Source organism: Lepisosteus oculatus, unplaced genomic scaffold (assembly GCF_040954835.1).
Source record: "Lepisosteus oculatus isolate fLepOcu1 unplaced genomic scaffold, fLepOcu1.hap2 HAP2_SCAFFOLD_63, whole genome shotgun sequence".
NCBI lineage: Eukaryota > Metazoa > Chordata > Actinopteri > Semionotiformes > Lepisosteidae > Lepisosteus > Lepisosteus oculatus.
The window spans coordinates 221-27,598 of record NW_027168182.1 but is presented as its reverse complement, the minus strand read 5'-3'; the positions used below and the strand labels follow the sequence as shown (position 1 = coordinate 27,598).

The 27,378-nt window shown below is 47.2% G+C and overlaps 7 non-coding genes across 7 annotated transcripts; all 7 read right to left on the bottom strand.

The window, feature by feature from the left end:
* Positions 1–2,013: 2,013 nt before the first annotated feature.
* Positions 2,014–2,095, bottom strand: trnas-gcu (transfer RNA serine (anticodon GCU)). The gene has a single exon. It is a non-coding gene; the product is annotated as a tRNA-Ser (tRNA).
* A 4,078-nt stretch (positions 2,096–6,173) lies between these two features.
* Positions 6,174–6,255, bottom strand: trnas-gcu (transfer RNA serine (anticodon GCU)). The gene has a single exon. It is a non-coding gene; the product is annotated as a tRNA-Ser (tRNA).
* A 4,078-nt stretch (positions 6,256–10,333) lies between these two features.
* trnas-gcu (transfer RNA serine (anticodon GCU)) lies at positions 10,334–10,415 on the bottom strand. The gene has a single exon. It is a non-coding gene; the product is annotated as a tRNA-Ser (tRNA).
* A 4,078-nt stretch (positions 10,416–14,493) lies between these two features.
* Positions 14,494–14,575, bottom strand: trnas-gcu (transfer RNA serine (anticodon GCU)). The gene has a single exon. It is a non-coding gene; the product is annotated as a tRNA-Ser (tRNA).
* Positions 14,576–18,653: 4,078 nt separating this feature from the next.
* Positions 18,654–18,735, bottom strand: trnas-gcu (transfer RNA serine (anticodon GCU)). Its single transcript has one exon. It is a non-coding gene; the product is annotated as a tRNA-Ser (tRNA).
* A 4,078-nt stretch (positions 18,736–22,813) lies between these two features.
* Positions 22,814–22,895, bottom strand: trnas-gcu (transfer RNA serine (anticodon GCU)). Its single transcript has one exon. It is a non-coding gene; the product is annotated as a tRNA-Ser (tRNA).
* Positions 22,896–26,974: 4,079 nt separating this feature from the next.
* Positions 26,975–27,056, bottom strand: trnas-gcu (transfer RNA serine (anticodon GCU)). The gene has a single exon. It is a non-coding gene; the product is annotated as a tRNA-Ser (tRNA).
* Positions 27,057–27,378: the final 322 nt, after the last annotated feature.

Here is a 27,378-nt window from a genome sequence, read left to right as displayed (position 1 = left end):
CTGCTCATGCGACACTCAGTTGTAATTAGTCAAGAAATAAAGTCGAACAACAGCTGCGGGTTTGATTCTGAACGTATGAGATTGCAGCGCCTTTTACTTCCATTGACAAATGACAGAGATTCGAAGAGAGATCCTTCAGACCAGCAAGCAAACCCACGGCTATTTCGGTTTTCTATCTAGGCAACGTTGGTGTCTGCAAAAGCATACATGAAAGCGTGATGCAATTTCTGTGGCTACATTTGTTGCACGTCATGCACAGTAAGAGTGTTTCTAACACCAAATAAAAAGTCAACAATTAGCGATCACGCCTTCTCCTCAGTTAACCCACTGAAACCCTTGCTGTTAACAGTTGTTTACTGCGTGCTTTAGGAGCACCTACATATCGTGTCGGTTCTTTCAGCTTTATTCATTAGGTTTTCAAAGGCATAAGCAGAGCACCAGAGGTGCGAAGGCAAAGTGTGTGGTTATCTGAAGAATTGATGTCCATGGCAGCGGGGCCAAGCGATTTAGCGTTGTTATAGTACCAGGAAAGGAGAAGCGGCACTTCGCCTCTGCCGCGCAGGCACAAGGCGACGTGCGGCAGACGCCGGAGTCGGCAGGTTTCGAACCTGCGCGGGGAAGCCCCAACGCATTTCGAGCCCATCGCCTTAACCACTCGACCACGACAAAAGCGAGCCCGCCGCCGCCGCATTCCTCCTATAATCAAACACGGACTGCGAGGTGGCTGCGGATACCTTTTTAAAGTTGCTCTCCGTTAAAAAAAAAATACCTTTCACAAGATACGTGCCGGCAGACAGACACGCCTCAGAGGGTTTAAGGCTGGCTTCACGTTCAAATGATAAAGTCCCCCCGTCCGGATGTCAAAATGCAACTTTGGCAGACAGAACAAACATCAACAAACCACAAATGTGGACAAGGATTTTACAAGCTGCACCACACTGCACTTTCAAAAGCATTTACGTTCGTCTTAGACGCAGGACTTGCCTTTGATTTGCGCGCTTACGAACGCCATGGAAAACGAAACAAAACTAAAGCCCTCAGCTCCTGCACGTGATTATAATGCCGTTACGTGTCGAAGCAGTAATTGACGTCATCCTACCACTGCAACACGGGGAATAGAGAGAAATGAGCACACGCTACGAATCGTCTCAATCACTCCCTAGAGTCGTAAGGCGCATTGAAGGGTGCACCCCCATCATTAATCGTTGCGCCTCTGTGAAAGGAAAGCTCTTGGGCAGTCTTTGAAACAGCTCGGATGAAACACTTGATTGCTTCCATGTGCATCTGGAGCCCACTTCTTATTTTCACTTCACGCCGCCCAAAGCATTTCTAAAACAGGAGATTCGCGTTTGGGAATGCGCCCTGCCCTACAAATAAAACAGGTCTACGGGTCTGAAACCTGCTCCACGGAAAACAGCTCTGTTGCGCTTTTGATCAAAGGGAGATTCGCTGTTCTTACTTTTTGATGACATAACACCCAAAGGGGCTTCTTTGGAGCTGGATTCCAACCAGCATCCTTAAGTTTCTTGGCGGTATCCTTTACAGTCCTCTGTTCGGTCGACAAGGGACTGAAGGGGGCAGCTTTCCTCACACATACAGTGCAATGTACTGTAGTGTTCCCCTTCATTGAATTCGCAGTTCTGCATCAGACCTCTAACTCGTTTCCTTAGCTTGGATTTAAGCCACGAAGCAGGCTTCTACTGTATAAGGAATCACAAACTATTTGAGAGGCCACCATCCCAGGGGGAACTGACAAAGTCTATCCCTAAACACCTAGCGCGGTCTCTCGAGAGACTGTCAAAAATCGCTTTCTCCGTTTGCGTTGCAAGTAAGTGAAAACGCGGTCTCAACCCAGAGCCACTTGGCAGCAGCGACACGTAAATACCGTTACTGTTACTGCTCGATACCGACGTTAGCCTACTATACCATGTTCAGCCACCGCTAGAAAATGCACGGCTCTAGAACCGGAGCAAACGACAGGAGGGCCAACGCCGAACGGGCACACATGGAGCGCGACGAGAATGGGATTCGAACCCATGCGTGCGGAGCACAATGGATTAGCAGTCCATCGCCTTAACCACTCGGCCACCTCGTCGAGGGATCTGGGCTGTCCGGACATGGGTTGGCGCGCTCCAGATGATCCTTTTCTTTTTTTTCCCCCGTACTCGAGGGTCATTTTCCTGTTCCACATGCGATTTCAACATTTTCCTTGGGAGATGTCAAGCCAGCAAGCCACTGCTGTGGTTCAGTGGCCAGTGTGGAGTTCAGTGGCCCTGTTGTACACAGAAAGCACATTGAGCTCCTTGGACATGAAAAGTTCCAGATAAAAGCCATTTGTCACCCTTTCTCTTGGTGTTGATGTTGCTATTATATGTAAAGGTGGCAACTTGCTCAGCGAGCAGGCGGAGCACACACCGAATGCAGATGTGTCTGAGTGGTGTGTCCAAGTGGCTGTCAAAGGACAGCTCTCCTGGGGCGCCGTGGCTTAGTTGCTTAAGGTGCCTGTCTAGTAAACAGGAGACCCTGGCTCCGAATCCCAGCGGTGCCTTTTTTGTTCTGTCTTCTCGAACAGAACTGGTCATTATGGACAACCGCCTACGGCTAGACTTAATTAAATGCAAGCATTCATTTCCTGTCTTGAACAACTTGTTTTTCTTATAATGGATGCAACTTGCAAAACATGAAATACATACCTTGCTAATCAGCACTCGCGGCTGGCAAAAAAAAAAAAAGAAGTCAGCAATGTTTTTTTCTTTAACCTTAACCCTTCTAATGGAGAAGAGTTAAACGACCGAGTCTATGCAGCTTAAACGGTGCGCACGTCGGGTTCTTAGCTGAAAGGGTGGTAAATCACGCTCACCCCAGTCCTTAATCTTTTAAAGAGGATACAAAATTGAACCTAGTCGCCACATCACATACATCCTGATCAATGATAAAAAGGTAACATCTATCCTCGCTCCAAAGTAAATCTCACGTTGAGGGCATATTTGTTTTCAATTTACCATGAGTCGGGCTCGGCTGCACAGAGGCGAGAGCAGAGCAATGAGGTCACGGGGACAGGGGAGTCACACGCTGGCTGTTTGAACACGCGGAAGATCACTGAGGGATCCACAGTATGTGGACCCTCCGTGCGCCATCAGTCCGCACTCCGGACTCTGAATCCTGCCATCCGAGTTAAGATCTCGGCGGAACCTGAGGCGCAGTTCCTTCTTAAAACGTAATCTGGTGAGCATTTCTAGAATCGTACTTGTATAGATGCAGCCTTTAATGTGTTGCTAGGTTAAAATTGATGACTTCTTGAACTTCAGTAGGCAACTGCCCTCTTGATTTCGGATTTAATTTCTTTATTACAGGGGCACTTTTATGAAGACAGAGTCATGTTCAGGTACTTTGCTTGATGGAGGAAGCTCATTTCGGACTCTGTGATCTGCTCACCTGGAAAGGTCTGCTGTACTACTACAAGAGAGAAGTAGAGTCTGGAAGAAGGGACAATTTTATGATGCTTTGGAAGATAATGTTTTTTTTTCTTTGAAATCGAAATGAATCAGAATATCAGTGCAAAAGACAGACTCTTGGTTTGGTTTAAAGAGATATGGTTTTAAAACAGACAAAATGTAGAAAACAGGTGTTTCTCACTTTTGGTAAAGAATGGACCGGGGGTAATATTTTACTAGTTGCAGTGCTGATCTCACTGGGTTACAGTCCTGCAGTGTCACACCGGGGCCAGTGGCACAATGGATAACGCGTCTGACTACGGATCAGGAGATTGCGGGTTGGACTCCTGCCTGGCTCGGGTCGTTTTTAAACGCATCGGGCTACTCCCTAAGTAGTCTGTGCTACTTACTGCATTGCAATCGTACCCAGTAAGAGATTTCCTTCATGTAAATGAACTGCACCTGACAGCTTTAGAAAAACACCTGGGCTCAGTACGGTGCTGAGAGCTCAGCGTTGCTGTTCTAATTAGCACGCACTGCATCGGCTATGAGCCCGAACTTTTCAATTATTCCGATCAGTAAGTCAACACGTAGTCCACATGAACGGTAGAAATATTCTCTTGTCTGTCTCTTGTTTGTATAGAACTGAATGTCCCTGACAATGTACTGTTAGTTTTAATTGAAGAACGGCACCTGTGTTCAAATATACCAGACAAGTTTATGTAACTGCTCATGCGACACTCAGTTGTAATTAGTCAAGAAATAAAGTCGAACAACAGCTGCGGGTTTGATTCTGAACGTATGAGATTGCAGCGCCTTTTACTTCCATTGACAAATGACAGAGATTCGAAGAGAGATCCTTCAGACCAGCAAGCAAACCCACGGCTATTTCGGTTTTCTATCTAGGCAACGTTGGTGTCTGCAAAAGCATACATGAAAGCGTGATGCAATTTCTGTGGCTACATTTGTTGCACGTCATGCACAGTAAGAGTGTTTCTAACACCAAATAAAAAGTCAACAATTAGCGATCACGCCTTCTCCTCAGTTAACCCACTGAAACCCTTGCTGTTAACAGTTGTTTACTGCGTGCTTTAGGAGCACCTACATATCGTGTCGGTTCTTTCAGCTTTATTCATTAGGTTTTCAAAGGCATAAGCAGAGCACCAGAGGTGCGAAGGCAAAGTGTGTGGTTATCTGAAGAATTGATGTCCATGGCAGCGGGGCCAAGCGATTTAGCGTTGTTATAGTACCAGGAAAGGAGAAGCGGCACTTCGCCTCTGCCGCGCAGGCACAAGGCGACGTGCGGCAGACGCCGGAGTCGGCAGGTTTCGAACCTGCGCGGGGAAGCCCCAACGCATTTCGAGCCCATCGCCTTAACCACTCGACCACGACAAAAGCGAGCCCGCCGCCGCCGCATTCCTCCTATAATCAAACACGGACTGCGAGGTGGCTGCGGATACCTTTTTAAAGTTGCTCTCCGTTAAAAAAAAAATACCTTTCACAAGATACGTGCCGGCAGACAGACACGCCTCAGAGGGTTTAAGGCTGGCTTCACGTTCAAATGATAAAGTCCCCCCGTCCGGATGTCAAAATGCAACTTTGGCAGACAGAACAAACATCAACAAACCACAAATGTGGACAAGGATTTTACAAGCTGCACCACACTGCACTTTCAAAAGCATTTACGTTCGTCTTAGACGCAGGACTTGCCTTTGATTTGCGCGCTTACGAACGCCATGGAAAACGAAACAAAACTAAAGCCCTCAGCTCCTGCACGTGATTATAATGCCGTTACGTGTCGAAGCAGTAATTGACGTCATCCTACCACTGCAACACGGGGAATAGAGAGAAATGAGCACACGCTACGAATCGTCTCAATCACTCCCTAGAGTCGTAAGGCGCATTGAAGGGTGCACCCCCATCATTAATCGTTGCGCCTCTGTGAAAGGAAAGCTCTTGGGCAGTCTTTGAAACAGCTCGGATGAAACACTTGATTGCTTCCATGTGCATCTGGAGCCCACTTCTTATTTTCACTTCACGCCGCCCAAAGCATTTCTAAAACAGGAGATTCGCGTTTGGGAATGCGCCCTGCCCTACAAATAAAACAGGTCTACGGGTCTGAAACCTGCTCCACGGAAAACAGCTCTGTTGCGCTTTTGATCAAAGGGAGATTCGCTGTTCTTACTTTTTGATGACATAACACCCAAAGGGGCTTCTTTGGAGCTGGATTCCAACCAGCATCCTTAAGTTTCTTGGCGGTATCCTTTACAGTCCTCTGTTCGGTCGACAAGGGACTGAAGGGGGCAGCTTTCCTCACACATACAGTGCAATGTACTGTAGTGTTCCCCTTCATTGAATTCGCAGTTCTGCATCAGACCTCTAACTCGTTTCCTTAGCTTGGATTTAAGCCACGAAGCAGGCTTCTACTGTATAAGGAATCACAAACTATTTGAGAGGCCACCATCCCAGGGGGAACTGACAAAGTCTATCCCTAAACACCTAGCGCGGTCTCTCGAGAGACTGTCAAAAATCGCTTTCTCCGTTTGCGTTGCAAGTAAGTGAAAACGCGGTCTCAACCCAGAGCCACTTGGCAGCAGCGACACGTAAATACCGTTACTGTTACTGCTCGATACCGACGTTAGCCTACTATACCATGTTCAGCCACCGCTAGAAAATGCACGGCTCTAGAACCGGAGCAAACGACAGGAGGGCCAACGCCGAACGGGCACACATGGAGCGCGACGAGAATGGGATTCGAACCCATGCGTGCGGAGCACAATGGATTAGCAGTCCATCGCCTTAACCACTCGGCCACCTCGTCGAGGGATCTGGGCTGTCCGGACATGGGTTGGCGCGCTCCAGATGATCCTTTTCTTTTTTTTCCCCCGTACTCGAGGGTCATTTTCCTGTTCCACATGCGATTTCAACATTTTCCTTGGGAGATGTCAAGCCAGCAAGCCACTGCTGTGGTTCAGTGGCCAGTGTGGAGTTCAGTGGCCCTGTTGTACACAGAAAGCACATTGAGCTCCTTGGACATGAAAAGTTCCAGATAAAAGCCATTTGTCACCCTTTCTCTTGGTGTTGATGTTGCTATTATATGTAAAGGTGGCAACTTGCTCAGCGAGCAGGCGGAGCACACACCGAATGCAGATGTGTCTGAGTGGTGTGTCCAAGTGGCTGTCAAAGGACAGCTCTCCTGGGGCGCCGTGGCTTAGTTGCTTAAGGTGCCTGTCTAGTAAACAGGAGACCCTGGCTCCGAATCCCAGCGGTGCCTTTTTTGTTCTGTCTTCTCGAACAGAACTGGTCATTATGGACAACCGCCTACGGCTAGACTTAATTAAATGCAAGCATTCATTTCCTGTCTTGAACAACTTGTTTTTCTTATAATGGATGCAACTTGCAAAACATGAAATACAAACCTTGCTAATCAGCACTCGCGGCTGGCAAAAAAAAAAAAAGAAGTCAGCAATGTTTTTTTCTTTAACCTTAACCCTTCTAATGGAGAAGAGTTAAACGACCGAGTCTATGCAGCTTAAACGGTGCGCACGTCGGGTTCTTAGCTGAAAGGGTGGTAAATCACGCTCACCCCAGTCCTTAATCTTTTAAAGAGGATACAAAATTGAACCTAGTCGCCACATCACATACATCCTGATCAATGATAAAAAGGTAACATCTATCCTCGCTCCAAAGTAAATCTCACGTTGAGGGCATATTTGTTTTCAATTTACCATGAGTCGGGCTCGGCTGCACAGAGGCGAGAGCAGAGCAATGAGGTCACGGGGACAGGGGAGTCACACGCTGGCTGTTTGAACACGCGGAAGATCACTGAGGGATCCACAGTATGTGGACCCTCCGTGCGCCATCAGTCCGCACTCCGGACTCTGAATCCTGCCATCCGAGTTAAGATCTCGGCGGAACCTGAGGCGCAGTTCCTTCTTAAAACGTAATCTGGTGAGCATTTCTAGAATCGTACTTGTATAGATGCAGCCTTTAATGTGTTGCTAGGTTAAAATTGATGACTTCTTGAACTTCAGTAGGCAACTGCCCTCTTGATTTCGGATTTAATTTCTTTATTACAGGGGCACTTTTATGAAGACAGAGTCATGTTCAGGTACTTTGCTTGATGGAGGAAGCTCATTTCGGACTCTGTGATCTGCTCACCTGGAAAGGTCTGCTGTACTACTACAAGAGAGAAGTAGAGTCTGGAAGAAGGGACAATTTTATGATGCTTTGGAAGATAATGTTTTTTTTTCTTTGAAATCGAAATGAATCAGAATATCAGTGCAAAAGACAGACTCTTGGTTTGGTTTAAAGAGATATGGTTTTAAAACAGACAAAATGTAGAAAACAGGTGTTTCTCACTTTTGGTAAAGAATGGACCGGGGGTAATATTTTACTAGTTGCAGTGCTGATCTCACTGGGTTACAGTCCTGCAGTGTCACACCGGGGCCAGTGGCACAATGGATAACGCGTCTGACTACGGATCAGGAGATTGCGGGTTGGACTCCTGCCTGGCTCGGGTCGTTTTTAAACGCATCGGGCTACTCCCTAAGTAGTCTGTGCTACTTACTGCATTGCAATCGTACCCAGTAAGAGATTTCCTTCATGTAAATGAACTGCACCTGACAGCTTTAGAAAAACACCTGGGCTCAGTACGGTGCTGAGAGCTCAGCGTTGCTGTTCTAATTAGCACGCACTGCATCGGCTATGAGCCCGAACTTTTCAATTATTCCGATCAGTAAGTCAACACGTAGTCCACATGAACGGTAGAAATATTCTCTTGTCTGTCTCTTGTTTGTATAGAACTGAATGTCCCTGACAATGTACTGTTAGTTTTAATTGAAGAACGGCACCTGTGTTCAAATATACCAGACAAGTTTATGTAACTGCTCATGCGACACTCAGTTGTAATTAGTCAAGAAATAAAGTCGAACAACAGCTGCGGGTTTGATTCTGAACGTATGAGATTGCAGCGCCTTTTACTTCCATTGACAAATGACAGAGATTCGAAGAGAGATCCTTCAGACCAGCAAGCAAACCCACGGCTATTTCGGTTTTCTATCTAGGCAACGTTGGTGTCTGCAAAAGCATACATGAAAGCGTGATGCAATTTCTGTGGCTACATTTGTTGCACGTCATGCACAGTAAGAGTGTTTCTAACACCAAATAAAAAGTCAACAATTAGCGATCACGCCTTCTCCTCAGTTAACCCACTGAAACCCTTGCTGTTAACAGTTGTTTACTGCGTGCTTTAGGAGCACCTACATATCGTGTCGGTTCTTTCAGCTTTATTCATTAGGTTTTCAAAGGCATAAGCAGAGCACCAGAGGTGCGAAGGCAAAGTGTGTGGTTATCTGAAGAATTGATGTCCATGGCAGCGGGGCCAAGCGATTTAGCGTTGTTATAGTACCAGGAAAGGAGAAGCGGCACTTCGCCTCTGCCGCGCAGGCACAAGGCGACGTGCGGCAGACGCCGGAGTCGGCAGGTTTCGAACCTGCGCGGGGAAGCCCCAACGCATTTCGAGCCCATCGCCTTAACCACTCGACCACGACAAAAGCGAGCCCGCCGCCGCCGCATTCCTCCTATAATCAAACACGGACTGCGAGGTGGCTGCGGATACCTTTTTAAAGTTGCTCTCCGTTAAAAAAAAAATACCTTTCACAAGATACGTGCCGGCAGACAGACACGCCTCAGAGGGTTTAAGGCTGGCTTCACGTTCAAATGATAAAGTCCCCCCGTCCGGATGTCAAAATGCAACTTTGGCAGACAGAACAAACATCAACAAACCACAAATGTGGACAAGGATTTTACAAGCTGCACCACACTGCACTTTCAAAAGCATTTACGTTCGTCTTAGACGCAGGACTTGCCTTTGATTTGCGCGCTTACGAACGCCATGGAAAACGAAACAAAACTAAAGCCCTCAGCTCCTGCACGTGATTATAATGCCGTTACGTGTCGAAGCAGTAATTGACGTCATCCTACCACTGCAACACGGGGAATAGAGAGAAATGAGCACACGCTACGAATCGTCTCAATCACTCCCTAGAGTCGTAAGGCGCATTGAAGGGTGCACCCCCATCATTAATCGTTGCGCCTCTGTGAAAGGAAAGCTCTTGGGCAGTCTTTGAAACAGCTCGGATGAAACACTTGATTGCTTCCATGTGCATCTGGAGCCCACTTCTTATTTTCACTTCACGCCGCCCAAAGCATTTCTAAAACAGGAGATTCGCGTTTGGGAATGCGCCCTGCCCTACAAATAAAACAGGTCTACGGGTCTGAAACCTGCTCCACGGAAAACAGCTCTGTTGCGCTTTTGATCAAAGGGAGATTCGCTGTTCTTACTTTTTGATGACATAACACCCAAAGGGGCTTCTTTGGAGCTGGATTCCAACCAGCATCCTTAAGTTTCTTGGCGGTATCCTTTACAGTCCTCTGTTCGGTCGACAAGGGACTGAAGGGGGCAGCTTTCCTCACACATACAGTGCAATGTACTGTAGTGTTCCCCTTCATTGAATTCGCAGTTCTGCATCAGACCTCTAACTCGTTTCCTTAGCTTGGATTTAAGCCACGAAGCAGGCTTCTACTGTATAAGGAATCACAAACTATTTGAGAGGCCACCATCCCAGGGGGAACTGACAAAGTCTATCCCTAAACACCTAGCGCGGTCTCTCGAGAGACTGTCAAAAATCGCTTTCTCCGTTTGCGTTGCAAGTAAGTGAAAACGCGGTCTCAACCCAGAGCCACTTGGCAGCAGCGACACGTAAATACCGTTACTGTTACTGCTCGATACCGACGTTGGCCTACTATACCATGTTCAGCCACCGCTAGAAAATGCACGGCTCTAGAACCGGAGCAAACGACAGGAGGGCCAACGCCGAACGGGCACACATGGAGCGCGACGAGAATGGGATTTGAACCCATGCGTGCGGAGCACAATGGATTAGCAGTCCATCGCCTTAACCACTCGGCCACCTCGTCGAGGGATCTGGGCTGTCCGGACATGGGTTGGCGCGCTCCAGATGATCCTTTTCTTTTTTTTCCCCCGTACTCGAGGGTCATTTTCCTGTTCCACATGCGATTTCAACATTTTCCTTGGGAGATGTCAAGCCAGCAAGCCACTGCTGTGGTTCAGTGGCCAGTGTGGAGTTCAGTGGCCCTGTTGTACACAGAAAGCACATTGAGCTCCTTGGACATGAAAAGTTCCAGATAAAAGCCATTTGTCACCCTTTCTCTTGGTGTTGATGTTGCTATTATATGTAAAGGTGGCAACTTGCTCAGCGAGCAGGCGGAGCACACACCGAATGCAGATGTGTCTGAGTGGTGTGTCCAAGTGGCTGTCAAAGGACAGCTCTCCTGGGGCGCCGTGGCTTAGTTGCTTAAGGTGCCTGTCTAGTAAACAGGAGACCCTGGCTCCGAATCCCAGCGGTGCCTTTTTTGTTCTGTCTTCTCGAACAGAACTGGTCATTATGGACAACCGCCTACGGCTAGACTTAATTAAATGCAAGCATTCATTTCCTGTCTTGAACAACTTGTTTTTCTTATAATGGATGCAACTTGCAAAACATGAAATACAAACCTTGCTAATCAGCACTCGCGGCTGGCAAAAAAAAAAAAAGAAGTCAGCAATGTTTTTTTCTTTAACCTTAACCCTTCTAATGGAGAAGAGTTAAACGACCGAGTCTATGCAGCTTAAACGGTGCGCACGTCGGGTTCTTAGCTGAAAGGGTGGTAAATCACGCTCACCCCAGTCCTTAATCTTTTAAAGAGGATACAAAATTGAACCTAGTCGCCACATCACATACATCCTGATCAATGATAAAAAGGTAACATCTATCCTCGCTCCAAAGTAAATCTCACGTTGAGGGCATATTTGTTTTCAATTTACCATGAGTCGGGCTCGGCTGCACAGAGGCGAGAGCAGAGCAATGAGGTCACGGGGACAGGGGAGTCACACGCTGGCTGTTTGAACACGCGGAAGATCACTGAGGGATCCACAGTATGTGGACCCTCCGTGCGCCATCAGTCCGCACTCCGGACTCTGAATCCTGCCATCCGAGTTAAGATCTCGGCGGAACCTGAGGCGCAGTTCCTTCTTAAAACGTAATCTGGTGAGCATTTCTAGAATCGTACTTGTATAGATGCAGCCTTTAATGTGTTGCTAGGTTAAAATTGATGACTTCTTGAACTTCAGTAGGCAACTGCCCTCTTGATTTCGGATTTAATTTCTTTATTACAGGGGCACTTTTATGAAGACAGAGTCATGTTCAGGTACTTTGCTTGATGGAGGAAGCTCATTTCGGACTCTGTGATCTGCTCACCTGGAAAGGTCTGCTGTACTACTACAAGAGAGAAGTAGAGTCTGGAAGAAGGGACAATTTTATGATGCTTTGGAAGATAATGTTTTTTTTTCTTTGAAATCGAAATGAATCAGAATATCAGTGCAAAAGACAGACTCTTGGTTTGGTTTAAAGAGATATGGTTTTAAAACAGACAAAATGTAGAAAACAGGTGTTTCTCACTTTTGGTAAAGAATGGACCGGGGGTAATATTTTACTAGTTGCAGTGCTGATCTCACTGGGTTACAGTCCTGCAGTGTCACACCGGGGCCAGTGGCACAATGGATAACGCGTCTGACTACGGATCAGGAGATTGCGGGTTGGACTCCTGCCTGGCTCGGGTCGTTTTTAAACGCATCGGGCTACTCCCTAAGTAGTCTGTGCTACTTACTGCATTGCAATCGTACCCAGTAAGAGATTTCCTTCATGTAAATGAACTGCACCTGACAGCTTTAGAAAAACACCTGGGCTCAGTACGGTGCTGAGAGCTCAGCGTTGCTGTTCTAATTAGCACGCACTGCATCGGCTATGAGCCCGAACTTTTCAATTATTCCGATCAGTAAGTCAACACGTAGTCCACATGAACGGTAGAAATATTCTCTTGTCTGTCTCTTGTTTGTATAGAACTGAATGTCCCTGACAATGTACTGTTAGTTTTAATTGAAGAACGGCACCTGTGTTCAAATATACCAGACAAGTTTATGTAACTGCTCATGCGACACTCAGTTGTAATTAGTCAAGAAATAAAGTCGAACAACAGCTGCGGGTTTGATTCTGAACGTATGAGATTGCAGCGCCTTTTACTTCCATTGACAAATGACAGAGATTCGAAGAGAGATCCTTCAGACCAGCAAGCAAACCCACGGCTATTTCGGTTTTCTATCTAGGCAACGTTGGTGTCTGCAAAAGCATACATGAAAGCGTGATGCAATTTCTGTGGCTACATTTGTTGCACGTCATGCACAGTAAGAGTGTTTCTAACACCAAATAAAAAGTCAACAATTAGCGATCACGCCTTCTCCTCAGTTAACCCACTGAAACCCTTGCTGTTAACAGTTGTTTACTGCGTGCTTTAGGAGCACCTACATATCGTGTCGGTTCTTTCAGCTTTATTCATTAGGTTTTCAAAGGCATAAGCAGAGCACCAGAGGTGCGAAGGCAAAGTGTGTGGTTATCTGAAGAATTGATGTCCATGGCAGCGGGGCCAAGCGATTTAGCGTTGTTATAGTACCAGGAAAGGAGAAGCGGCACTTCGCCTCTGCCGCGCAGGCACAAGGCGACGTGCGGCAGACGCCGGAGTCGGCAGGTTTCGAACCTGCGCGGGGAAGCCCCAACGCATTTCGAGCCCATCGCCTTAACCACTCGACCACGACAAAAGCGAGCCCGCCGCCGCCGCATTCCTCCTATAATCAAACACGGACTGCGAGGTGGCTGCGGATACCTTTTTAAAGTTGCTCTCCGTTAAAAAAAAAATACCTTTCACAAGATACGTGCCGGCAGACAGACACGCCTCAGAGGGTTTAAGGCTGGCTTCACGTTCAAATGATAAAGTCCCCCCGTCCGGATGTCAAAATGCAACTTTGGCAGACAGAACAAACATCAACAAACCACAAATGTGGACAAGGATTTTACAAGCTGCACCACACTGCACTTTCAAAAGCATTTACGTTCGTCTTAGACGCAGGACTTGCCTTTGATTTGCGCGCTTACGAACGCCATGGAAAACGAAACAAAACTAAAGCCCTCAGCTCCTGCACGTGATTATAATGCCGTTACGTGTCGAAGCAGTAATTGACGTCATCCTACCACTGCAACACGGGGAATAGAGAGAAATGAGCACACGCTACGAATCGTCTCAATCACTCCCTAGAGTCGTAAGGCGCATTGAAGGGTGCACCCCCATCATTAATCGTTGCGCCTCTGTGAAAGGAAAGCTCTTGGGCAGTCTTTGAAACAGCTCGGATGAAACACTTGATTGCTTCCATGTGCATCTGGAGCCCACTTCTTATTTTCACTTCACGCCGCCCAAAGCATTTCTAAAACAGGAGATTCGCGTTTGGGAATGCGCCCTGCCCTACAAATAAAACAGGTCTACGGGTCTGAAACCTGCTCCACGGAAAACAGCTCTGTTGCGCTTTTGATCAAAGGGAGATTCGCTGTTCTTACTTTTTGATGACATAACACCCAAAGGGGCTTCTTTGGAGCTGGATTCCAACCAGCATCCTTAAGTTTCTTGGCGGTATCCTTTACAGTCCTCTGTTCGGTCGACAAGGGACTGAAGGGGGCAGCTTTCCTCACACATACAGTGCAATGTACTGTAGTGTTCCCCTTCATTGAATTCGCAGTTCTGCATCAGACCTCTAACTCGTTTCCTTAGCTTGGATTTAAGCCACGAAGCAGGCTTCTACTGTATAAGGAATCACAAACTATTTGAGAGGCCACCATCCCAGGGGGAACTGACAAAGTCTATCCCTAAACACCTAGCGCGGTCTCTCGAGAGACTGTCAAAAATCGCTTTCTCCGTTTGCGTTGCAAGTAAGTGAAAACGCGGTCTCAACCCAGAGCCACTTGGCAGCAGCGACACGTAAATACCGTTACTGTTACTGCTCGATACCGACGTTGGCCTACTATACCATGTTCAGCCACCGCTAGAAAATGCACGGCTCTAGAACCGGAGCAAACGACAGGAGGGCCAACGCCGAACGGGCACACATGGAGCGCGACGAGAATGGGATTTGAACCCATGCGTGCGGAGCACAATGGATTAGCAGTCCATCGCCTTAACCACTCGGCCACCTCGTCGAGGGATCTGGGCTGTCCGGACATGGGTTGGCGCGCTCCAGATGATCCTTTTCTTTTTTTTCCCCCGTACTCGAGGGTCATTTTCCTGTTCCACATGCGATTTCAACATTTTCCTTGGGAGATGTCAAGCCAGCAAGCCACTGCTGTGGTTCAGTGGCCAGTGTGGAGTTCAGTGGCCCTGTTGTACACAGAAAGCACATTGAGCTCCTTGGACATGAAAAGTTCCAGATAAAAGCCATTTGTCACCCTTTCTCTTGGTGTTGATGTTGCTATTATATGTAAAGGTGGCAACTTGCTCAGCGAGCAGGCGGAGCACACACCGAATGCAGATGTGTCTGAGTGGTGTGTCCAAGTGGCTGTCAAAGGACAGCTCTCCTGGGGCGCCGTGGCTTAGTTGCTTAAGGTGCCTGTCTAGTAAACAGGAGACCCTGGCTCCGAATCCCAGCGGTGCCTTTTTTGTTCTGTCTTCTCGAACAGAACTGGTCATTATGGACAACCGCCTACGGCTAGACTTAATTAAATGCAAGCATTCATTTCCTGTCTTGAACAACTTGTTTTTCTTATAATGGATGCAACTTGCAAAACATGAAATACAAACCTTGCTAATCAGCACTCGCGGCTGGCAAAAAAAAAAAAAGAAGTCAGCAATGTTTTTTTCTTTAACCTTAACCCTTCTAATGGAGAAGAGTTAAACGACCGAGTCTATGCAGCTTAAACGGTGCGCACGTCGGGTTCTTAGCTGAAAGGGTGGTAAATCACGCTCACCCCAGTCCTTAATCTTTTAAAGAGGATACAAAATTGAACCTAGTCGCCACATCACATACATCCTGATCAATGATAAAAAGGTAACATCTATCCTCGCTCCAAAGTAAATCTCACGTTGAGGGCATATTTGTTTTCAATTTACCATGAGTCGGGCTCGGCTGCACAGAGGCGAGAGCAGAGCAATGAGGTCACGGGGACAGGGGAGTCACACGCTGGCTGTTTGAACACGCGGAAGATCACTGAGGGATCCACAGTATGTGGACCCTCCGTGCGCCATCAGTCCGCACTCCGGACTCTGAATCCTGCCATCCGAGTTAAGATCTCGGCGGAACCTGAGGCGCAGTTCCTTCTTAAAACGTAATCTGGTGAGCATTTCTAGAATCGTACTTGTATAGATGCAGCCTTTAATGTGTTGCTAGGTTAAAATTGATGACTTCTTGAACTTCAGTAGGCAACTGCCCTCTTGATTTCGGATTTAATTTCTTTATTACAGGGGCACTTTTATGAAGACAGAGTCATGTTCAGGTACTTTGCTTGATGGAGGAAGCTCATTTCGGACTCTGTGATCTGCTCACCTGGAAAGGTCTGCTGTACTACTACAAGAGAGAAGTAGAGTCTGGAAGAAGGGACAATTTTATGATGCTTTGGAAGATAATGTTTTTTTTTCTTTGAAATCGAAATGAATCAGAATATCAGTGCAAAAGACAGACTCTTGGTTTGGTTTAAAGAGATATGGTTTTAAAACAGACAAAATGTAGAAAACAGGTGTTTCTCACTTTTGGTAAAGAATGGACCGGGGGTAATATTTTACTAGTTGCAGTGCTGATCTCACTGGGTTACAGTCCTGCAGTGTCACACCGGGGCCAGTGGCACAATGGATAACGCGTCTGACTACGGATCAGGAGATTGCGGGTTGGACTCCTGCCTGGCTCGGGTCGTTTTTAAACGCATCGGGCTACTCCCTAAGTAGTCTGTGCTACTTACTGCATTGCAATCGTACCCAGTAAGAGATTTCCTTCATGTAAATGAACTGCACCTGACAGCTTTAGAAAAACACCTGGGCTCAGTACGGTGCTGAGAGCTCAGCGTTGCTGTTCTAATTAGCACGCACTGCATCGGCTATGAGCCCGAACTTTTCAATTATTCCGATCAGTAAGTCAACACGTAGTCCACATGAACGGTAGAAATATTCTCTTGTCTGTCTCTTGTTTGTATAGAACTGAATGTCCCTGACAATGTACTGTTAGTTTTAATTGAAGAACGGCACCTGTGTTCAAATATACCAGACAAGTTTATGTAACTGCTCATGCGACACTCAGTTGTAATTAGTCAAGAAATAAAGTCGAACAACAGCTGCGGGTTTGATTCTGAACGTATGAGATTGCAGCGCCTTTTACTTCCATTGACAAATGACAGAGATTCGAAGAGAGATCCTTCAGACCAGCAAGCAAACCCACGGCTATTTCGGTTTTCTATCTAGGCAACGTTGGTGTCTGCAAAAGCATACATGAAAGCGTGATGCAATTTCTGTGGCTACATTTGTTGCACGTCATGCACAGTAAGAGTGTTTCTAACACCAAATAAAAAGTCAACAATTAGCGATCACGCCTTCTCCTCAGTTAACCCACTGAAACCCTTGCTGTTAACAGTTGTTTACTGCGTGCTTTAGGAGCACCTACATATCGTGTCGGTTCTTTCAGCTTTATTCATTAGGTTTTCAAAGGCATAAGCAGAGCACCAGAGGTGCGAAGGCAAAGTGTGTGGTTATCTGAAGAATTGATGTCCATGGCAGCGGGGCCAAGCGATTTAGCGTTGTTATAGTACCAGGAAAGGAGAAGCGGCACTTCGCCTCTGCCGCGCAGGCACAAGGCGACGTGCGGCAGACGCCGGAGTCGGCAGGTTTCGAACCTGCGCGGGGAAGCCCCAACGCATTTCGAGCCCATCGCCTTAACCACTCGACCACGACAAAAGCGAGCCCGCCGCCGCCGCATTCCTCCTATAATCAAACACGGACTGCGAGGTGGCTGCGGATACCTTTTTAAAGTTGCTCTCCGTTAAAAAAAAAATACCTTTCACAAGATACGTGCCGGCAGACAGACACGCCTCAGAGGGTTTAAGGCTGGCTTCACGTTCAAATGATAAAGTCCCCCCGTCCGGATGTCAAAATGCAACTTTGGCAGACAGAACAAACATCAACAAACCACAAATGTGGACAAGGATTTTACAAGCTGCACCACACTGCACTTTCAAAAGCATTTACGTTCGTCTTAGACGCAGGACTTGCCTTTGATTTGCGCGCTTACGAACGCCATGGAAAACGAAACAAAACTAAAGCCCTCAGCTCCTGCACGTGATTATAATGCCGTTACGTGTCGAAGCAGTAATTGACGTCATCCTACCACTGCAACACGGGGAATAGAGAGAAATGAGCACACGCTACGAATCGTCTCAATCACTCCCTAGAGTCGTAAGGCGCATTGAAGGGTGCACCCCCATCATTAATCGTTGCGCCTCTGTGAAAGGAAAGCTCTTGGGCAGTCTTTGAAACAGCTCGGATGAAACACTTGATTGCTTCCATGTGCATCTGGAGCCCACTTCTTATTTTCACTTCACGCCGCCCAAAGCATTTCTAAAACAGGAGATTCGCGTTTGGGAATGCGCCCTGCCCTACAAATAAAACAGGTCTACGGGTCTGAAACCTGCTCCACGGAAAACAGCTCTGTTGCGCTTTTGATCAAAGGGAGATTCGCTGTTCTTACTTTTTGATGACATAACACCCAAAGGGGCTTCTTTGGAGCTGGATTCCAACCAGCATCCTTAAGTTTCTTGGCGGTATCCTTTACAGTCCTCTGTTCGGTCGACAAGGGACTGAAGGGGGCAGCTTTCCTCACACATACAGTGCAATGTACTGTAGTGTTCCCCTTCATTGAATTCGCAGTTCTGCATCAGACCTCTAACTCGTTTCCTTAGCTTGGATTTAAGCCACGAAGCAGGCTTCTACTGTATAAGGAATCACAAACTATTTGAGAGGCCACCATCCCAGGGGGAACTGACAAAGTCTATCCCTAAACACCTAGCGCGGTCTCTCGAGAGACTGTCAAAAATCGCTTTCTCCGTTTGCGTTGCAAGTAAGTGAAAACGCGGTCTCAACCCAGAGCCACTTGGCAGCAGCGACACGTAAATACCGTTACTGTTACTGCTCGATACCGACGTTGGCCTACTATACCATGTTCAGCCACCGCTAGAAAATGCACGGCTCTAGAACCGGAGCAAACGACAGGAGGGCCAACGCCGAACGGGCACACATGGAGCGCGACGAGAATGGGATTTGAACCCATGCGTGCGGAGCACAATGGATTAGCAGTCCATCGCCTTAACCACTCGGCCACCTCGTCGAGGGATCTGGGCTGTCCGGACATGGGTTGGCGCGCTCCAGATGATCCTTTTCTTTTTTTTCCCCCGTACTCGAGGGTCATTTTCCTGTTCCACATGCGATTTCAACATTTTCCTTGGGAGATGTCAAGCCAGCAAGCCACTGCTGTGGTTCAGTGGCCAGTGTGGAGTTCAGTGGCCCTGTTGTACACAGAAAGCACATTGAGCTCCTTGGACATGAAAAGTTCCAGATAAAAGCCATTTGTCACCCTTTCTCTTGGTGTTGATGTTGCTATTATATGTAAAGGTGGCAACTTGCTCAGCGAGCAGGCGGAGCACACACCGAATGCAGATGTGTCTGAGTGGTGTGTCCAAGTGGCTGTCAAAGGACAGCTCTCCTGGGGCGCCGTGGCTTAGTTGCTTAAGGTGCCTGTCTAGTAAACAGGAGACCCTGGCTCCGAATCCCAGCGGTGCCTTTTTTGTTCTGTCTTCTCGAACAGAACTGGTCATTATGGACAACCGCCTACGGCTAGACTTAATTAAATGCAAGCATTCATTTCCTGTCTTGAACAACTTGTTTTTCTTATAATGGATGCAACTTGCAAAACATGAAATACAAACCTTGCTAATCAGCACTCGCGGCTGGCAAAAAAAAAAAAAGAAGTCAGCAATGTTTTTTTCTTTAACCTTAACCCTTCTAATGGAGAAGAGTTAAACGACCGAGTCTATGCAGCTTAAACGGTGCGCACGTCGGGTTCTTAGCTGAAAGGGTGGTAAATCACGCTCACCCCAGTCCTTAATCTTTTAAAGAGGATACAAAATTGAACCTAGTCGCCACATCACATACATCCTGATCAATGATAAAAAGGTAACATCTATCCTCGCTCCAAAGTAAATCTCACGTTGAGGGCATATTTGTTTTCAATTTACCATGAGTCGGGCTCGGCTGCACAGAGGCGAGAGCAGAGCAATGAGGTCACGGGGACAGGGGAGTCACACGCTGGCTGTTTGAACACGCGGAAGATCACTGAGGGATCCACAGTATGTGGACCCTCCGTGCGCCATCAGTCCGCACTCCGGACTCTGAATCCTGCCATCCGAGTTAAGATCTCGGCGGAACCTGAGGCGCAGTTCCTTCTTAAAACGTAATCTGGTGAGCATTTCTAGAATCGTACTTGTATAGATGCAGCCTTTAATGTGTTGCTAGGTTAAAATTGATGACTTCTTGAACTTCAGTAGGCAACTGCCCTCTTGATTTCGGATTTAATTTCTTTATTACAGGGGCACTTTTATGAAGACAGAGTCATGTTCAGGTACTTTGCTTGATGGAGGAAGCTCATTTCGGACTCTGTGATCTGCTCACCTGGAAAGGTCTGCTGTACTACTACAAGAGAGAAGTAGAGTCTGGAAGAAGGGACAATTTTATGATGCTTTGGAAGATAATGTTTTTTTTTCTTTGAAATCGAAATGAATCAGAATATCAGTGCAAAAGACAGACTCTTGGTTTGGTTTAAAGAGATATGGTTTTAAAACAGACAAAATGTAGAAAACAGGTGTTTCTCACTTTTGGTAAAGAATGGACCGGGGGTAATATTTTACTAGTTGCAGTGCTGATCTCACTGGGTTACAGTCCTGCAGTGTCACACCGGGGCCAGTGGCACAATGGATAACGCGTCTGACTACGGATCAGGAGATTGCGGGTTGGACTCCTGCCTGGCTCGGGTCGTTTTTAAACGCATCGGGCTACTCCCTAAGTAGTCTGTGCTACTTACTGCATTGCAATCGTACCCAGTAAGAGATTTCCTTCATGTAAATGAACTGCACCTGACAGCTTTAGAAAAACACCTGGGCTCAGTACGGTGCTGAGAGCTCAGCGTTGCTGTTCTAATTAGCACGCACTGCATCGGCTATGAGCCCGAACTTTTCAATTATTCCGATCAGTAAGTCAACACGTAGTCCACATGAACGGTAGAAATATTCTCTTGTCTGTCTCTTGTTTGTATAGAACTGAATGTCCCTGACAATGTACTGTTAGTTTTAATTGAAGAACGGCACCTGTGTTCAAATATACCAGACAAGTTTATGTAACTGCTCATGCGACACTCAGTTGTAATTAGTCAAGAAATAAAGTCGAACAACAGCTGCGGGTTTGATTCTGAACGTATGAGATTGCAGCGCCTTTTACTTCCATTGACAAATGACAGAGATTCGAAGAGAGATCCTTCAGACCAGCAAGCAAACCCACGGCTATTTCGGTTTTCTATCTAGGCAACGTTGGTGTCTGCAAAAGCATACATGAAAGCGTGATGCAATTTCTGTGGCTACATTTGTTGCACGTCATGCACAGTAAGAGTGTTTCTAACACCAAATAAAAAGTCAACAATTAGCGATCACGCCTTCTCCTCAGTTAACCCACTGAAACCCTTGCTGTTAACAGTTGTTTACTGCGTGCTTTAGGAGCACCTACATATCGTGTCGGTTCTTTCAGCTTTATTCATTAGGTTTTCAAAGGCATAAGCAGAGCACCAGAGGTGCGAAGGCAAAGTGTGTGGTTATCTGAAGAATTGATGTCCATGGCAGCGGGGCCAAGCGATTTAGCGTTGTTATAGTACCAGGAAAGGAGAAGCGGCACTTCGCCTCTGCCGCGCAGGCACAAGGCGACGTGCGGCAGACGCCGGAGTCGGCAGGTTTCGAACCTGCGCGGGGAAGCCCCAACGCATTTCGAGCCCATCGCCTTAACCACTCGACCACGACAAAAGCGAGCCCGCCGCCGCCGCATTCCTCCTATAATCAAACACGGACTGCGAGGTGGCTGCGGATACCTTTTTAAAGTTGCTCTCCGTTAAAAAAAAAATACCTTTCACAAGATACGTGCCGGCAGACAGACACGCCTCAGAGGGTTTAAGGCTGGCTTCACGTTCAAATGATAAAGTCCCCCCGTCCGGATGTCAAAATGCAACTTTGGCAGACAGAACAAACATCAACAAACCACAAATGTGGACAAGGATTTTACAAGCTGCACCACACTGCACTTTCAAAAGCATTTACGTTCGTCTTAGACGCAGGACTTGCCTTTGATTTGCGCGCTTACGAACGCCATGGAAAACGAAACAAAACTAAAGCCCTCAGCTCCTGCACGTGATTATAATGCCGTTACGTGTCGAAGCAGTAATTGACGTCATCCTACCACTGCAACACGGGGAATAGAGAGAAATGAGCACACGCTACGAATCGTCTCAATCACTCCCTAGAGTCGTAAGGCGCATTGAAGGGTGCACCCCCATCATTAATCGTTGCGCCTCTGTGAAAGGAAAGCTCTTGGGCAGTCTTTGAAACAGCTCGGATGAAACACTTGATTGCTTCCATGTGCATCTGGAGCCCACTTCTTATTTTCACTTCACGCCGCCCAAAGCATTTCTAAAACAGGAGATTCGCGTTTGGGAATGCGCCCTGCCCTACAAATAAAACAGGTCTACGGGTCTGAAACCTGCTCCACGGAAAACAGCTCTGTTGCGCTTTTGATCAAAGGGAGATTCGCTGTTCTTACTTTTTGATGACATAACACCCAAAGGGGCTTCTTTGGAGCTGGATTCCAACCAGCATCCTTAAGTTTCTTGGCGGTATCCTTTACAGTCCTCTGTTCGGTCGACAAGGGACTGAAGGGGGCAGCTTTCCTCACACATACAGTGCAATGTACTGTAGTGTTCCCCTTCATTGAATTCGCAGTTCTGCATCAGACCTCTAACTCGTTTCCTTAGCTTGGATTTAAGCCACGAAGCAGGCTTCTACTGTATAAGGAATCACAAACTATTTGAGAGGCCACCATCCCAGGGGGAACTGACAAAGTCTATCCCTAAACACCTAGCGCGGTCTCTCGAGAGACTGTCAAAAATCGCTTTCTCCGTTTGCGTTGCAAGTAAGTGAAAACGCGGTCTCAACCCAGAGCCACTTGGCAGCAGCGACACGTAAATACCGTTACTGTTACTGCTCGATACCGACGTTAGCCTACTATACCATGTTCAGCCACCGCTAGAAAATGCACGGCTCTAGAACCGGAGCAAACGACAGGAGGGCCAACGCCGAACGGGCACACATGGAGCGCGACGAGAATGGGATTTGAACCCATGCGTGCGGAGCACAATGGATTAGCAGTCCATCGCCTTAACCACTCGGCCACCTCGTCGAGGGATCTGGGCTGTCCGGACATGGGTTGGCGCGCTCCAGATGATCCTTTTCTTTTTTTTCCCCCGTACTCGAGGGTCATTTTCCTGTTCCACATGCGATTTCAACATTTTCCTTGGGAGATGTCAAGCCAGCAAGCCACTGCTGTGGTTCAGTGGCCAGTGTGGAGTTCAGTGGCCCTGTTGTACACAGAAAGCACATTGAGCTCCTTGGACATGAAAAGTTCCAGATAAAAGCCATTTGTCACCCTTTCTCTTGGTGTTGATGTTGCTATTATATGTAAAGGTGGCAACTTGCTCAGCGAGCAGGCGGAGCACACACCGAATGCAGATGTGTCTGAGTGGTGTGTCCAAGTGGCTGTCAAAGGACAGCTCTCCTGGGGCGCCGTGGCTTAGTTGCTTAAGGTGCCTGTCTAGTAAACAGGAGACCCTGGCTCCGAATCCCAGCGGTGCCTTTTTTGTTCTGTCTTCTCGAACAGAACTGGTCATTATGGACAACCGCCTACGGCTAGACTTAATTAAATGCAAGCATTCATTTCCTGTCTTGAACAACTTGTTTTTCTTATAATGGATGCAACTTGCAAAACATGAAATACAAACCTTGCTAATCAGCACTCGCGGCTGGCAAAAAAAAAAAAAAGAAGTCAGCAATGTTTTTTTCTTTAACCTTAACCCTTCTAATGGAGAAGAGTTAAACGACCGAGTCTATGCAGCTTAAACGGTGCGCACGTCGGGTTCTTAGCTGAAAGGGTGGTAAATCACGCTCACCCCAGTCCTTAATCTTTTAAAGAGGATACAAAATTGAACCTAGTCGCCACATCACATACATCCTGATCAATGATAAAAAGGTAACATCTATCCTCGCTCCAAAGTAAATCTCACGTTGAGGGCATATTTGTTTTCAATTTACCATGAGTCGGGCTCGGCTGCACAGAGGCGAGAGCAGAGCAATGAGGTCACGGGGACAGGGGAGTCACACGCTGGCTGTTTGAACACGCGGAAGATCACTGAGGGATCCACAGTATGTGGACCCTCCGTGCGCCATCAGTCCGCACTCCGGACTCTGAATCCTGCCATCCGAGTTAAGATCTCGGCGGAACCTGAGGCGCAGTTCCTTCTTAAAACGTAATCTGGTGAGCATTTCTAGAATCGTACTTGTATAGATGCAGCCTTTAATGTGTTGCTAGGTTAAAATTGATGACTTCTTGAACTTCAGTAGGCAACTGCCCTCTTGATTTCGGATTTAATTTCTTTATTACAGGGGCACTTTTATGAAGACAGAGTCATGTTCAGGTACTTTGCTTGATGGAGGAAGCTCATTTCGGACTCTGTGATCTGCTCACCTGGAAAGGTCTGCTGTACTACTACAAGAGAGAAGTAGAGTCTGGAAGAAGGGACAATTTTATGATGCTTTGGAAGATAATGTTTTTTTTTCTTTGAAATCGAAATGAATCAGAATATCAGTGCAAAAGACAGACTCTTGGTTTGGTTTAAAGAGATATGGTTTTAAAACAGACAAAATGTAGAAAACAGGTGTTTCTCACTTTTGGTAAAGAATGGACCGGGGGTAATATTTTACTAGTTGCAGTGCTGATCTCACTGGGTTACAGTCCTGCAGTGTCACACCGGGGCCAGTGGCACAATGGATAACGCGTCTGACTACGGATCAGGAGATTGCGGGTTGGACTCCTGCCTGGCTCGGGTCGTTTTTAAACGCATCGGGCTACTCCCTAAGTAGTCTGTGCTACTTACTGCATTGCAATCGTACCCAGTAAGAGATTTCCTTCATGTAAATGAACTGCACCTGACAGCTTTAGAAAAACACCTGGGCTCAGTACGGTGCTGAGAGCTCAGCGTTGCTGTTCTAATTAGCACGCACTGCATCGGCTATGAGCCCGAACTTTTCAATTATTCCGATCAGTAAGTCAACACGTAGTCCACATGAACGGTAGAAATATTCTCTTGTCTGTCTCTTGTTTGTATAGAACTGAATGTCCCTGACAATGTACTGTTAGTTTTAATTGAAGAACGGCACCTGTGTTCAAATATACCAGACAAGTTTATGTAACTGCTCATGCGACACTCAGTTGTAATTAGTCAAGAAATAAAGTCGAACAACAGCTGCGGGTTTGATTCTGAACGTATGAGATTGCAGCGCCTTTTACTTCCATTGACAAATGACAGAGATTCGAAGAGAGATCCTTCAGACCAGCAAGCAAACCCACGGCTATTTCGGTTTTCTATCTAGGCAACGTTGGTGTCTGCAAAAGCATACATGAAAGCGTGATGCAATTTCTGTGGCTACATTTGTTGCACGTCATGCACAGTAAGAGTGTTTCTAACACCAAATAAAAAGTCAACAATTAGCGATCACGCCTTCTCCTCAGTTAACCCACTGAAACCCTTGCTGTTAACAGTTGTTTACTGCGTGCTTTAGGAGCACCTACATATCGTGTCGGTTCTTTCAGCTTTATTCATTAGGTTTTCAAAGGCATAAGCAGAGCACAGAGGTGCGAAGGCAAAGTGTGTGGTTATCTGAAGAATTGATGTCCATGGCAGCCGGGGCCAAGCGATTTAGCGTTGTTATAGTACCAGGAAAGGAGAAGCGGCACTTCGCCTCTGCCGCGCAGGCACAAGGCGACGTGCGGCAGACGCCGGAGTCGGCAGGTTTCGAACCTGCGCGGGGAAGCCCCAACGCATTTCGAGCCCATCGCCTTAACCACTCGACCACGACAAAAGCGAGCCCGCCGCCGCCGCATTCCTCCTATAATCAAACACGGACTGCGAGGTGGCTGCGGATACCTTTTTAAAGTTGCTCTCCGTTAAAAAAAAAATACCTTTCACAAGATACGTGCCGGCAGACAGACACGCCTCAGAGGGTTTAAGGCTGGCTTCACGTTCAAATGATAAAGTCCCCCCGTCCGGATGTCAAAATGCAACTTTGGCAGACAGAACAAACATCAACAAACCACAAATGTGGACAAGGATTTTACAAGCTGCACCACACTGCACTTTCAAAAGCATTTTACGTTCGTCTTAGACGCAGGACTTGCCTTTGATTTGCGCGCTTACGAACGCCATGGAAAACGAAACAAAACTAAAGCCCTCAGCTCCTGCACGTGATTATAATGCCGTTACGTGTCGAAGCAGTAATTGACGTCATCCTACCACTGCAACACGGGGAATAGAGAGAAATGAGCACACGCTACGAATCGTCTCAATCACTCCCTAGAGTCGTAAGGCGCATTGAAGGGTGCACCCCCATCATTAATCGTTGCGCCTCTGTGAAAGGAAAGCTCTTGGGCAGTCTTTGAAACAGCTCGGATGAAACACTTGATTGCTTCCATGTGCATCTGGAGCCCACTTCTTATTCTCACTTCACGCCGCCCAAAGCATTTCTAAAACAGGAGATTCGCGTTTGGGAATGCGCCCTGCCCTACAAATAAAACAGGTCTACGGGTCTGAAACCTGCTCCACGGAAAACAGCTCTGTTGCGCTTTTGATCAAAGGGAGATTCGCTGTTCTTACTTTTTGATGACATAACACCCAAAGGGGCTTCTTTGGAGCTGGATTCCAACCAGCATCCTTAAGTTTCTTGGCGGTATCCCTTTACAGTCCTCTGTTCGGTCGACAAGGGACTGAAGGGGGCAGCTTTCCTCACACATACAGTGCAATGTACTGTAGTGTTCCCTTCATGAATTCGCAGTTCTGCATCAGACCTCTAACTCGTTTCCTTAGCTTGGATTTAAGCCACGAAGCAGGCTTCTACTGTATAAGGAATCACAAACTATTTGAGAGGCCACCATCCCAGGGGAACTGACAAAGTCTATCCCTAAACACCTAGCGCGGTCTCTCGAGAGACTGTCAAAAATCGCTTTCTCCGTTTGCGTTGCAAGTAAGTGAAAACGCGGTCTCAACCCAGAGCCACTTGGCAGCAGCGACACGTAAATACCGTTACTGTTACTGCTCGATACCGACGTTGGCCTACTATACCATGTTCAGCCACCGCTAGAAAATGCACGGCTCTAGAAACCGGAGCAAACGACAGGAGGGCCAACGCCGAACGGGCACACATGGAGCGCGACGAGAATGGGATTTGAACCCATGCGTGCGGAGCACAATGGATTAGCAGTCCATCGCCTTAACCACTCGGCCACCTCGTCGAGGGATCTGGGCTGTCCGGACATGGGTTGGCGCGCTCCAGATGATCCTTTTCTTTTTTTTCCCCCGTACTCGAGGGTCATTTTCCTGTTCCACATGCGATTTCAACATTTTCCTTGGGAGATGTCAAGCCAGCAAGCCACTGCTGTGGTTCAGTGGCCAGTGTGGAGTTCAGTGGCCCTGTTGTACACAGAAAGCACATTGAGCTCCTTGGACATGAAAAGTTCCAGATAAAAGCCATTTGTCACCCTTTCTCTTGGTGTTGATGTTGCTATTATATGTAAAGGTGGCAACTTGCTCAGCGAGCAGGCGGAGCACACACCG